A 13,684-nucleotide genomic window follows, 5' to 3' on the forward strand; every position below is an offset into this window, starting at 1 on the left:
CACCTTTTGATTTTTTTGTTTTGATAATTTCTTATTAGTTTTTTATGAAATTGAGAAATTTGTTAGAAAAAAATTATGTAAAATTAAACGATTTTGATTTTGAAATGATAATAGTTACTCCAAATATTCAAGAAAAACAAATGTTGAGTTCATTGAGGTGATACTTATGAAATCAGTCAATTATTAATTTTAGCTATTTTCCTTCGATAAAAATTCTTTAATGAAAACAAGTGTGCAAATTTTTGAAATCACATATTTTTTCGAAATGCTGAATTTTTAATTTTCTTTTGAATATGGATTAAGAATTATCATTTGCACATATTTTAATTTGCACTTGTGATAAAGTATAATTTTTGAAATGCATTCATGAAATTTTTTTTGTGGACAGTTAGATAACTTTTCGATGTTAACTTACAAAAACGCAAAACAAGTGGTACAAAGTATTTGACTTGAGGCATTTTCATTGAAAAATTATACATCTTAGTGATCTATTTGTGTTCAAAAAATATGAAAAAAATGGGTTTATTTTTTGAAATACATGTGATGTCACAAAACATTTTTTTATTTCATCAATGATATTTGCTTGCAAATATGAAAATCAAATTTATTTTGAAAACTGGTTAAGTTTAAAAATGAAACAAGTTAAACAATTTTTCCATGCTTTGTGCACAAAAAGCTTGAAAGTCCGTATTTTCTCTCAAGTGTTTTTATGGAAAAATTTGACAGAGAAAATTTGATAATTTCATATGATCACCCATATCACAATCATTATGTTTAACTTTTTTCATAATTTATATGACAACTTATAACAAATTCGATAATATTATTCCAAATTAAGAAATGTTTTTTCTTGAAAAGTTTTTTTGATCGAGTTTCAAAATAAATATAAATTGCAAATGTTCAGCTCATTTCGATACGCACTCACCAAATTTCACAAACATGGAGATAATTACAATTTCAAACATTTGTTTCCACACTAATGAAATTTGGTGAGTTGAAATGAATATTTGTTTTATTGTCAAGTGAAAAAGAAAATTTAATATTTTAATCAAAAAGAATTATCTATCTATAGATGCTTAATATAAAAACAGAAAATCATGCCATTTTGTTTCAATGATCAAAAATTTTAATTAGCTTTATAATTTTGAAAAAAAAATTTATTTGAAACACTAATATCAGAATGAAAACGACAGACATAATATTCCAAATTTTCACAAAATTTGTTAACGATTCAAAGTGAAATGATGAGAAAGCATTAGAGATATTTTTATCATTTGGAATTTTGAAAGAAAAGGAAAGATGCAGAGTGTGCAAAAGTGAAATGATTATGAAACAATGAAGAAAAGTGAAAAAAATTATAACTCCAAAAGATGAACGAAATACGGATTGGAAGAATTTTGGACGTATAAAACAATTTTTTGTGAAAGAAAATTATCACAATTCATCAAAATGTGTTAATTGTATCATTTTTGGAGCAAACACTCTCCTGATGAAACGGTTGAAGAAACAATGAAATCAAAACAAACTGTCATATGTTTCAATGAACAAATGAGAAGAATACGTGCTTTTATTGAAATGAATAAAAAAGGAAAAATTGGAAATGATAAAATAGTCGAAATGGATGAAACGCTTATTTCCAAAAGGAAAAATGGAAAAGGAAGAATGACAAAAGAGCAATGGATGTGGGGTGCGATAGAACGGAAAAATGAAACAAATGAAAGAAAAATGAAAATTGAATTTCTACCAGACAGAATAGAAGAAACAATATTGAAATTCATTTAAAACGATATTGTGATATCAGCCACACTCTTCTCTGACATGTGGTCAGCCTTCAACAATATTTAAAAAAGAAGGATGAAAACAAGAAAGTGTTAATCACAAAGAAAATATTGAAAAGCCAGAAAACAAATCTGTTCACACTCATGCAATTGTATCCATGTTGTCTCACATTAAATAGTGGATTCCAAAAAGAGGAAGGTCATTCATGAAATAAAAGAAATGCATTTACGAACTCATCTGCAGATTTATCAATGGATTGAAACTTAAACAATTATCACACGACGTTTCTAAAATTAGCGTTGAAGAATTGAAAGACTTCCTCATAACATTTGAAGACTGTGAAAAAGAAATAAATGAAGCGTTATAAAAAGAACAACAAAAGATGAACGAAACATAAGAAAAGAAAAAATGAAATGAATTAGAGCCACAAGAAGAATTTTCATTATTTAATGAAGATGATTTGGATGCGTTGCAGAAGAAAAAAAAAGAAACAGAACAAAAAATATTCAGCAAAGAGATTCAACAACAAACGTAAATGAAATAGAAAATGAAATATCAAATGAAGTTGTTGAAAACGTTGAAGAAGGTTGTGAAAAAGGTTGTGAAGAAGGTGGTGAAGAAGGTGCTGATAAAGATAGAGTATTTGACTACGAACAAAAAAATGAAAAAATAATATCTGATATTTATTGTTTATTTGAAAAAAGGAAAAAAGGAAAGCATGAAACTTCAACATCCAAACAACAAATCGAAGTTCCAATGAAAGAAAGTGAAACAATTTATGAAAACACAAAATTCTAACTTCATGCAGATTAGAAAAATATTCAACAAAAAATGTGAAAGCAGACTGAAGAAACTGGAAGATCAGTTTCACACAAAGTTTTTCAAAAGCAAATAAAAAGCAAAAACAGCTGGTTCTATCACAAAACCGATCTTGTTGCAGCTCGCTAAAATCAAGTACATCTTGTTATTTCTGATTGAAATGTTTGTTAATTCACACATAACGATTTTCAATTAACTATTTTTATTCCAAACAAAAAGGAAATTTTTTTTTGAAGTAGTTTTAATTTATTTTTAATTTTTAATTTTTTTTGTAACAGACAAATGTTTTAATAACTTGTCATTCCTCAGAGGGATAAATGGTTCTGTGATTGTTGCATTTGAAATAGAAATCTTATCAATTATCTTTTTCCCAATTGGATTGAAGTTAAATGTGAATAATGAGGATTATTTTTCTTAATTTGATTAATTAATAAAAAAATATTTGAAACGATTAATCCTGGTTTCATTCAATTGCTATAAAAGAACAAGCTTCAACCAAACAGAAATTTATTTGTTGATTATGTTTAATGAATTTTAATTCAGAATTTTCTAAAATATTGTGACAATGCTCAGAAAAAACGAAAAGAAAAAATCAAATTGTAGAGATTTGAAAAATGTTCAATATCCATCAATACAAAATGATACGTGCGCTCCATTAATTTTCCATGAAGGGGTGCATTTTAGTAATCATAACTTTTTTTCGGTGTGTTGCTTTTTCAAAGGTTGTTTGTCATTGAATAGAGATTACAAATTTTAATGAAAAATTTCATCAAAACCATTTCAGAAACGCAGATTAAAGCAGAAATAATGATGAGGATATCTTAAAATTGTATTTTCACTTTTTTGTGAACTTTTGTTAATATGAAAGTGATTATTTCGAACTGAAATTTTTGAATGGAAAAATATGAAAGCAAATATATTATCCCATGTGTTGAATGTATATATGGGTCATTCTTTTTGAAAAGTCGCAAATGAAAAATTTTCAGGTTCAATAAAAATGATCCTTATTTGATTATTTTTTGTGATTAATAAATCAGATTTCTCCAACATGCACTTTTTCTCTCATCAAATAGGTTTGTGATTTCTAATTGAATATGTTACAAAGTTTTCTGCATTTAATGTATAAAATGATCAAATAATTAACAATTTTTTAAACCCAAATATAAACATTTGCGACTTTTCAAAAAGAGCGACCCATATAATAAAAAATAAAATAAAAATAAAATAAAATTTTTTGACTATTAAAGATTCTGCTGATCATTCTATTTGCGAAAATTTGCAAGCACAGAAAATAAACTATTTTTCATTTTGCTATGAAATGAATCAACATTTTTTTCTTTTATCCAATTAAAGGAAAAGGGAAAGAGGCGGATATGTTTGGGAGAATTTTTCTAATAAATTAGCGAATTACTGCGTGGAAATGTTGAAGCATATGGGTGATTATTTTTGAAATCATATTATCTCATTCAAAAATTTCAACAAGAAAATTTCACTTGAATATTCACAAAGAAATAGTGAAATATTCAAAGGCTTCTGATAGATATTATCTTTTTTATTTCAGCTTTAACATTTGTTTTTGTATTGGTTTTAATGAAGATTTATCATTAAAATACAAAATCAACACACAATGACAAATAACCTTTGAAAAACCAACACCCCAAAAAAAGTTATGATTTCAAAAATTATCATCCATATGTTTTTCCATTCAAACAAGTGCAAAAAAATATTTTTTTCAGGTTCAAAAAATATTTAACGGAAAATATTTTTTTTTCGTATTTGTATTTATATTAATCGAACTCTTTTAAACTTTTGATGGCAGAAGAGCAAAATCTGTATTTAATATTGAAATTGGCTTCAGCAAACAACAGTGAGGACAATCTTCATACAAAAGTTTCGTTATTAAAATGTATATGTCATGAATCCAGCCTTTAGTAATTGATAGATTTGAGCTTTTCTTGCATTCAAAAAAGTTTTTATCACGTTAAAGATAATTGCTCGTATTCATCGTTTGATTTTCAAACTTCAAAAATGTCACCTCTTCCCCCCTCAAAAATAAGAATGTTTCAATTCTTTGTTGAAAAAAATGAGAAACTGCTCATCTTGATATTATTCTTTACAATAATTTCCGTTTTTATGGAGATAAATATAAAATATGAAAATATTTTCACTGATTTCATTAATGAAAACTCAATCGAATCATTAAAATATATTTGAAAAATAATCACAGCAGAATAATAGTTTGAAATACAATAAGGTTGTCTAATTAAAAGATTTGAGGAATATTCTCTTTCACAATTTTCAATGGATATAAATGATGATTTCAGAATCATTAACTGTAACAACGAAATGGAAGAAGATATTCACGATCTTTATCATTATTTCCAACAACCATTCATTCAAAACATAAATTCGTTTTCCCTTAAAAAGGGAACTCTCAAGAAAGTGAAAAAATTGGTAAGAAAGAGTTTGACGAAGATATTCCGCTTTTCGATACTGCATATTAAATGAATGAGGGATGTTTTTTTTTTGTTGAAATTGAATTGAGAATATTCAGAATTGCAATTGCATTACATCCACGAAAAAAATTCACAGAAAGAGATAGACACAGACATTCAATGCACAAAAGGAAACATGGAAATTTCAATTGATAATTGTCAAGGCATAATGATTGCAAATTGTTCAAATGATCAAAAAAATACGCAGATGCGGCAACCCCATTGCCATGCGCACAATTTGATTCCACAATTTTTACGACCTTTCCATTCATTAGGAGCACTTGCAACTAGTATCAATTTTGCAAGTGTTTCGTTCCAAATATTTGCACTCATTTCAATTTTGCTCTCGAAAAGGGAGGATTTCATTCTATTCACATCGTTTGCTGGCTGTTGTTCAGCCTTTTTTTTTTAAGTTAACATCGACAGTTTCAATGTCATACAATCTCGGTTCTTGCCTTTTGTGAAATGTTGGGAAAAAAGGCATGGATTTTGAAATGGTGAACAATAAGAATGAAATGAAACATTTTTTTAATTTACACAGAGATCTCATATCAATAATACCAGCATTAGCAAATCAAATGATTACGAATCAATCATTTCAATCAAAAATGTTATGAATGTGGAAGAGGAGAGTTTGAAGTTAGTGAATTTTCGCGTTCAATTCTATTTGAAGGAAAAGATATCATTTCAGAGTTCGATGAATCATGTTGTGTTTGAAAAACAAATACAATTTACAGAGAAGTTTTCTGCTTCAAATACATAAAAAAAAACTTATCAATTATCATCAATGAAAGACAATCAGTTTCCTCGCATTTTGGCAATCACTCTTGAATCAAATAAACGTGATCAAAAGAAAATAATCAACATTCCATAACATATTTTGTTTTCAAACATGGCAAGAACAATTAATGCTTTTCCTTGTCATTCAGAAAATTTAGACAATTAAGGATAGATTGCAGTCCTGTTTTATCGATATTCGAAAGATTGTGGATATTTTTATGCAATGTGCAGAAATCAAGGTCAATCGTCTTCAAATTTATCAAATGGCTGCAAATGTGTTCTGTGTCATGATAGTGAAATATCTTCAAAATTTTTGAAATAACTTCTGGAACAAAAAATCTCATTTCAAAGGGTTCCATTCCATTTTTAATTGTTCATGCTTAGCATAGCGAAGAGATCGTCCCTGTTTCATATTACACTTCACCAAATTTATTCAAAGTGCAATTCACACATCAAAAATGTTCATTTTCTGAAACCATTTCACCGATAAATCAGTATACAGTTAGTTTTAATAATGCTGGACACTTTCAATAACTGTGGACAGTGGCTTTATCTCAACAACCGTTGACAGTAGCTTTTTGACAATTAACCCAATTATTCCCTCGATGAATATGAACTTATAAAACATACAGAAATGAAACAACTTTCTCTGCAGAATTTTGAAAAAAACATTTTAAATTTTCGGAGAAACCCAAAGAAATAAAATTCTCTGAGTTTCTCCGTAAAAGAAAAATATTTTTGAATTACTTCTTTGTGTTGGATGAGTGAAAAAAACAATTCATATAAGTTCATAGTCATTGAGGGAATATTTGGGTTAATTGTCAAAAAACAACTATCAATGGTTGTTGAGATAATGCGACTGTCCACAGTTATTGAAAGTGTCCACCATTGTGAACACTAACTATATGGGGTAAAAGATGGACTTTCAAGCTTTTTATGCACAAAGCATGAAAAAATTGTTTCGCTCATAACTTAGGCATTCTCAGGTTTTAAAATAAATTTGATTTTCATTTCCTTCAACAGGCATCGTTGAAATCATAACATAAAGTTTTCCAACATTTCACGAATGCAAAAAAATGGATCCATTTTTATTGTGTTTCTTGTTATCAAAAAGTCAAAGAAAAGTTCATAATTTTTCAATGAAAATATATGATGTCAAATATTTTGTCCCAAATAACAAATGTGAATACAATTTGTGCAAATAATACTGTTCTATTTGAGGATTCTTCTGAAGCACTTTATCGAAATACGACTAATCCACATCCTTCCATTTCACCTTCAATAACATATGATGGAATTACTCATGTTCATTCTTCAATAGAAAATAATTTCAAAATTATATACATCGTTTTCTTCCACAAAAAATTCATTAACGAATAAAATTTCATCAAGAATAGAAACTTAAACTCTTCAAATCACTATCAAAACCACTTCAAATTACAATGATCAGATGAACTCAATTGGAAGTCGGACAAATCACACCCTGATAAAGGATCATATCACAAACAAGGCAGTAACACCAGCAACAGCGAATTTGAAACAATTTTAAGGCAGATTTTACTTCTTTAACACAATTGAGCAAAGAAATAAACAAACTATTTGTTTGTTCCACTCAACAATCAGATGAAAAAGACAAAAGAAGTTGTGATGTCCACAAGACAGCCATATCAATTATTTATTCGTAAATAATATGGTGAAAAAAACGTACTTCACTACGAGAAAAAAACAAGTCCGCATTATCAATACAACAAAAGCGCATTTGTATGAAATGCTAATTGAAACCACAAATGTGAAAATGTCGAAAAGTGATTTCTCCAAAAAACCAAAGCATCTCAAGCAAACAAAACGGTGAACAGACGATTGAGACTTTTGATCGAAGTTTTATCGAATGAAGAAAAGAGAGTATTATTTGAAATAGCAATCGCTCACTTTGGATTATCAGGAGCAACAAACGATGAGGTTTGTTGAAAAGTGTCAGATAATTGCATCATATCAACCCACGCATTTCCATCAAATCAAAAAGAATCTTTTATCCACCGAGGCACTCGTTTTATTTGTTTTCAAAGAAAACTGGTCATTGCTAATTTGCAATAATCAGATTAGCGAAGACTATTGTGGAAAACAGGAAATATCTCACTTTTGTGTGATTGCGTACGTCACAGATATAGATGGAAACAACGAGAAGCAAATAATTTATTTCTATTCGAACGTTCTTTCTCACTACTATCGATTTGTTATTAACTTCTTAAAGCAAGTGCTGAATAACCCAGTCATTAAAAACAAACAAACATTCCATTTTGTGCGAGATTCGGTCCCACACTTTAGGAATGCTCAGGTTCTTCATTTTTTTCTTTCTGACAACTCCACCACCTTCAAAGGTGAATGAACAACTTTTTCATTATTTAGTAAAAAACTTTTGAAAAATGAATGTGACAGGATTTGAGTGCATATTATATTTTGAAATTGTTCACATATCTAAATTTTTTTTTTTTTTTTTTTTTTTTTTTTTTTTTTTTTTTTTTTTTTTTTTTTTTTTTACTTGTGACAGACGAGGCTTCACGTATTTTGTCAGGTCACAGAAGTTTAAACCAAAGTTTAATAAAGATAGAATAAAGAATATTCGAAATAAATGTTCATTTGTGATAAACAAGCAATGAAAAGCGATTTATTGCATCTCACTTCAATTATATAAGCTTGTGTTGATGAATGAAATTGCGCACCTGGGAGGCAGTGTCTCATTATTAAGTCTGGAAAAATAATTCTGGATCATGCTTTTTTCAAACAAATACATTCACGTTTGGTATCACTCCAACAAAATAGCAATTGAGCTTGTGCAATTGCAATACATTATGTTGATGAACATTCAAAGTTACTATTAAAATGCATTGAAAAAGTTTCATTTCTGAAGAGAGCAAGTCATTGCTAAATAATAATCTGTGATTGTCACAAACATAAATATTAATGCTTTCAATTTTCTTTGCATTTAAAGTTTATCTTTCTTTAGGAATAATAAACTTTGATTCATTCACATGCAAAGGAACAAGAGGCTCTGTGGTTCGAATAGGACTGCTTATCCAGTGATCAGAGTTACACAATGTTCACAATACAATAAATCTTTCATTTTTTCAACATTCAACGCTAACTAATATTTCAACTCCGAAGGCTGATATACCTCTAAATTTCTTTGATGATATCAATAGTCTGTTTTCGAAGAGGATAATGAGTTTGAGTGGAAGCTCGAAAAATGTCTGCAATTTTTGAATTAGAAAATAATTTGCATTTGTTGACAGTTTTATTGAAAAATTAAAAGTAGATTTACTGTGTTGTTTCAGCTTTGAAAAGGATGGTATTGAATATTGCATAAACATACTCAACAATGTCGCTGTCTTTCTTATTCTTCCCGTGATGTTCAACAAAGAAGTTGAGCTCGCAACGTTTGTTTTTGAAAAACTTTGTTTTGTTTGATAAAATGAAATGCAAAATGAACCGATTTCTATTATGCGACCAAGTATCGCAGAAAAATTCGAATGATGTTGCCTTACAGAAAAAAGATCTTTTCAATACAGATTCTATGCATATAATGACATAGCGAGAATCGTTGTTCATGCAATTTGAAAGAAAATTAAACGTTTTTTTGTACAGGTCTGAATGGTTCTTTTGAAGAGTAATAACCAAAAAATGAGAAATCTGCTTGTAATCATAAAATTCTTGCTGCTGTTGATTTCTTCGAATCGGAAGCTTCCACTTTTCTTAAAAATCAAACAGGAATATGACCTCATTGTCCGAAAGACTTTCCACCGTATTTCGATAATGCACTCTCTGCCATCCAGCCATTTGTTTGTGATGTTTAAGCAAATTCAAAGTTCTTGACTACTCTGTGTTTTTAACATTTTCTTTCAGGCAACGCAGCTTTTTTCTTTTCAAACTATTCTTATTTTTCAAATAGCTGACAAAGGTTTTTTTTGTCTTTTGGCTCTGAAATTGAGTTGTTAATCTGTAAAAATGTGGTATAAAAAATGTTGATTCTTGTTTTTTTTTTGTGAAGCTTTCCCACAATTTCGTTTTTGGAACAAATGTGAAGAGTTTTTCGTTCTGTGAGAATATTCGAAGTGGAATTCAACGTGATAAAGAATAATAATTGAGAGGTTTCAAAATTGTTTGAAATGTGAAAGGATAAACATTTTTTGCTCTTTGAATTGCGCCTTTTTGTTCAACCGAAGATATTGATAGACTTTTCCATTTCATTTGTGTGTAATGTTTATCTGTTCGTCCCTTTTAAATGGAAATGTTGGAATAATCATTTTTTTCTTTCTAAAGGAATGCTTTCAAAGTAATATATCCATTTTTCGCAACGATTAGCCAAGAATTGAAAAAGATTTTATTTGAAATCTGATTCACAAAAGAATATTTGCAAATTATATATTTCTTTTGACCATTTGAATCGTTTCGAACAATTGCTATATAATGACCAGTGTTCGCTCCAATTTATTTTGTTCAACTTGTCTCACAAGAACATATTTCGTTACAGCATCCTGATTAGAATTACACATCTTATCATCAATATAACTATTTTCATTATATATGTTGAGCTTTTTTTTTCCAAATTGTCTTTGAATATAACTGATTCAAGAGAAACTGCAGTTGATGGATGAGTGTAAATGTGGGCTAATGCAAAAACTTTTGGAACAGAGTAAATCTGGACCAACGACATGATGGACATAAAGAATTACAAACGGAACATTGGTACATATTGCTTTCTGATAAGTTCTCTCTTGTTAATTCTTTTTTCAATCCATTTATGACTGAGCCACTGTTAATGAAGAATGTTGAAGATCTATTTTCTTGAACTTCACAGATATGGTTGCTTTTTGAACACTGAGTGAAACGAGATATTTTTGGTTCAAAATGGTTTTCATCACATAATCCATTGAGAATAAGTAAATTTTCGAATTTCTGATATGCGTCAACAACATTTTGCTGCTGACGATTGCCATAATTACAATGTTCATCCCATTTATCAATTGTATCATGATTCCACTGATCAGGAATTGAGTCGTGATCATTTAGATTGTTACAAATTCTCTCCAACGATGATGATAAATTATCCCTTTTGTTTTCATAATATTGAAGTGGATGAAACTGAATTGAAGATGCGACACATTGAAGAATTGAAGCTATGTAACAGGTGTTGTTTAAATTAGGAAGTCCAAAATGGTGGTGGTCGCTGTTGTTTCCATGGATTTGATTTTCACTTCTGATGATGAATTTATCAAATTCTGTATTTTTAAGCAATTCCATTGAGGATAATGAGTGATTGATGTTATCTTTTGACGAAATAATTGATTCGTTGAAGTCAGTTGTGAAAGATGAATAAGAATAAAAGAGTGTTTCACTGGTTTAAAAATCTTGATCGAATTTGTATTTATAAAACAGAAATAGTTGATAGTTTTTATCTCAATTGTTGAAAACACTTGTTGTTTCTAATTCATAGTCAGTTTCTTGCAAATGGATGTTGTTTGATTCATTTTAATTTTGTTCTTTCAATTCACTGTATATTGCCTCTCTGCTCAAATAAACGGGGTTTTTGGTTATGAAAGATTTTATTGAGAAGTTATATGAAGATAAATCTTTTGGATAAAGCGGAGGAGATTGGAACATTTCCGAAATTGTAATCATATTTTCATCTTCATCACGTTGTGAATCGATTGCATATTATTTTATTCTGAGGCAACTGAAGCCGAAAGAATAAAAATATATGGTTCTTTCTCTGGTGATTGATTTATTTCGAGAGTTGTATTTCTTTCACGTTCAACAGTTGTATTTTTTTTTAACTTTTCATCACACCTCCTCCAGCCATCTGAAAATATGTTTTCATTTGAGCAACTACATAGATGATCTCTTTCTGATTTGTTGGAAACTTCAGCAAGATATGTGATTTCACATTTCTTGTTGATAAAAGAAATCACTTTTTCGTTCTGTAGTTGTTTCGGATTAAGATCGCTGCCTTCAGTATTAATAATCATGAGATTATTCCAAGCATTTTCATTTTAAATTCTTCTTCGTCAGTTGCTTTTTTCTTTTTCCTGCGAATTGATACTATTGAAGATAATTCTGAAGAATAATTTACCATCCAATTATTCCCTTTCTTCCATTCTGTTTCACTTTATCCTTCGACCGATAAGAAAAATGAGTTTATCATCATTGATAGTCAGTTGTTGCATGTTAGAACCTTTTCTTTTTAGAGGAATAACTGATTCGAGAAGCTTTTCAACTTTGTTGAGGTTTTTTTTCAAAGTATGTTTGGCGTGATTTATTTTCCCTTGAGATACATCAAATCCGCAATTTTCTAATCTATACAATGAGAAGCATATGAATAAAGCCTCCAAAAAGCATTGTTTGAGTATGCTTCTGTGCGGAATTGTCGATGATGTTTAAGTCTTCATTTTTTTATGAAACAGTTCTGTGAAATCAACATTATAGTTATTATTCCTGTATAATATCTGTCAAATAAATCTATGTAAAGTGTTTATTTTTCAAACCGTTCAGCTCTCTCCTTATTCTTTTAGTTGTCTCTTCTGCATCATTGAGCTTTGTGAAAACGAAGATAAGGAGTTCTTCAACATTGTTTGACAAATTCTTTATATTTCTTTACAAAGAGCTTTTGCCCCACTTGAAAATGTGCATTCAGGAAGATTGTCCATTTAATATTTGCAAAGAAAAAAATTACACGAAAAACAATCCAAAACCGTAAAACTTTCAAGCAAAGTCAAAAGTTCGAAAAACTTCAATATTTCAAAATGTTGGCTAAATTTGATAAAAATCAAAATACATTTTTTTAATTGAAATATCAATCATGCTTGTTATTTTAATGATTATTCATCTCTTTTTCATACATATTTTTGTGCTTCCTTTGTCCATTTACAAAAATTGAAAATTTGTGAGAAATACTGACACATTTTGATTATATTTCAATTGAAAGAACACTTATTCACAGAAAATTAGCGAAAGAAGATTATTGTTTTTTTTAACAAATTTTTTGGAGAATGAAGAATACAGTTTTGGCTCTCTTTTTTCGTGTTAAATTATCACAATAATATTTATTTCTTTCAAAATGAAACAAATGTTTAGAGTTCTGTTTCGAGATGTTTTTTGAGCTTATTTCAATTCGATATTTTCTAAATTCTCATAAAAATAAAAAACGAACATTTCGAAAAATATTCACAAAAACTCAAGAATAATGTTTTATTTCCATTGAATTCTGTTAATAAAACAATAATTTTTTTCAAAAAGTTTCCGATTTTAATTGAAAGTTTAATCGACTCTGAATAATTTATGGAGTGATAAAAAAATATGAAAATGATCAGTAGGATTCATTTGACTTTGTTGACAAATATCCTCAAAAAAGAAGAGCAATTTCATTTTTAGAATGGAAACTAATCAAATTGTCATCAAATTTGTTGCGCAATACAAACATAACATTTTTCATTGTGTGTTTAAAAAAAAAATATTTTTCCTTTTAAATCCTTTTCTTTCATGTGTAACTTTATTTCCTTAAACAAATTTTCGATTTTATTTCAAAAAATAGATATTTCCTTTTTTGTACAACGCATTCTGAAAGTTATTTTTTTCTCCATCTGATTTGCAGAATTCAAACAATTCCTTTGTCTTACAGATAATTAAGTTGCCTCTTGTCTAATGAACAATCCAACTGGATTCTTTGCTTCCAACAGTCGCTATTCTCCTCTTCTTTTTCATTGTTGCTGAGCATCTCTTAAATTAGATGACAAAACAAAACTCATTTAAAGCAGATT

This window comes from Monocercomonoides exilis, assembly GCF_001643675.1.
Source record: "Monocercomonoides exilis strain PA203 chromosome Unknown scaffold24-1337568, whole genome shotgun sequence".
In the NCBI taxonomy this organism is placed as follows: domain Eukaryota; phylum Preaxostyla; order Oxymonadida; family Polymastigidae; genus Monocercomonoides; species Monocercomonoides exilis.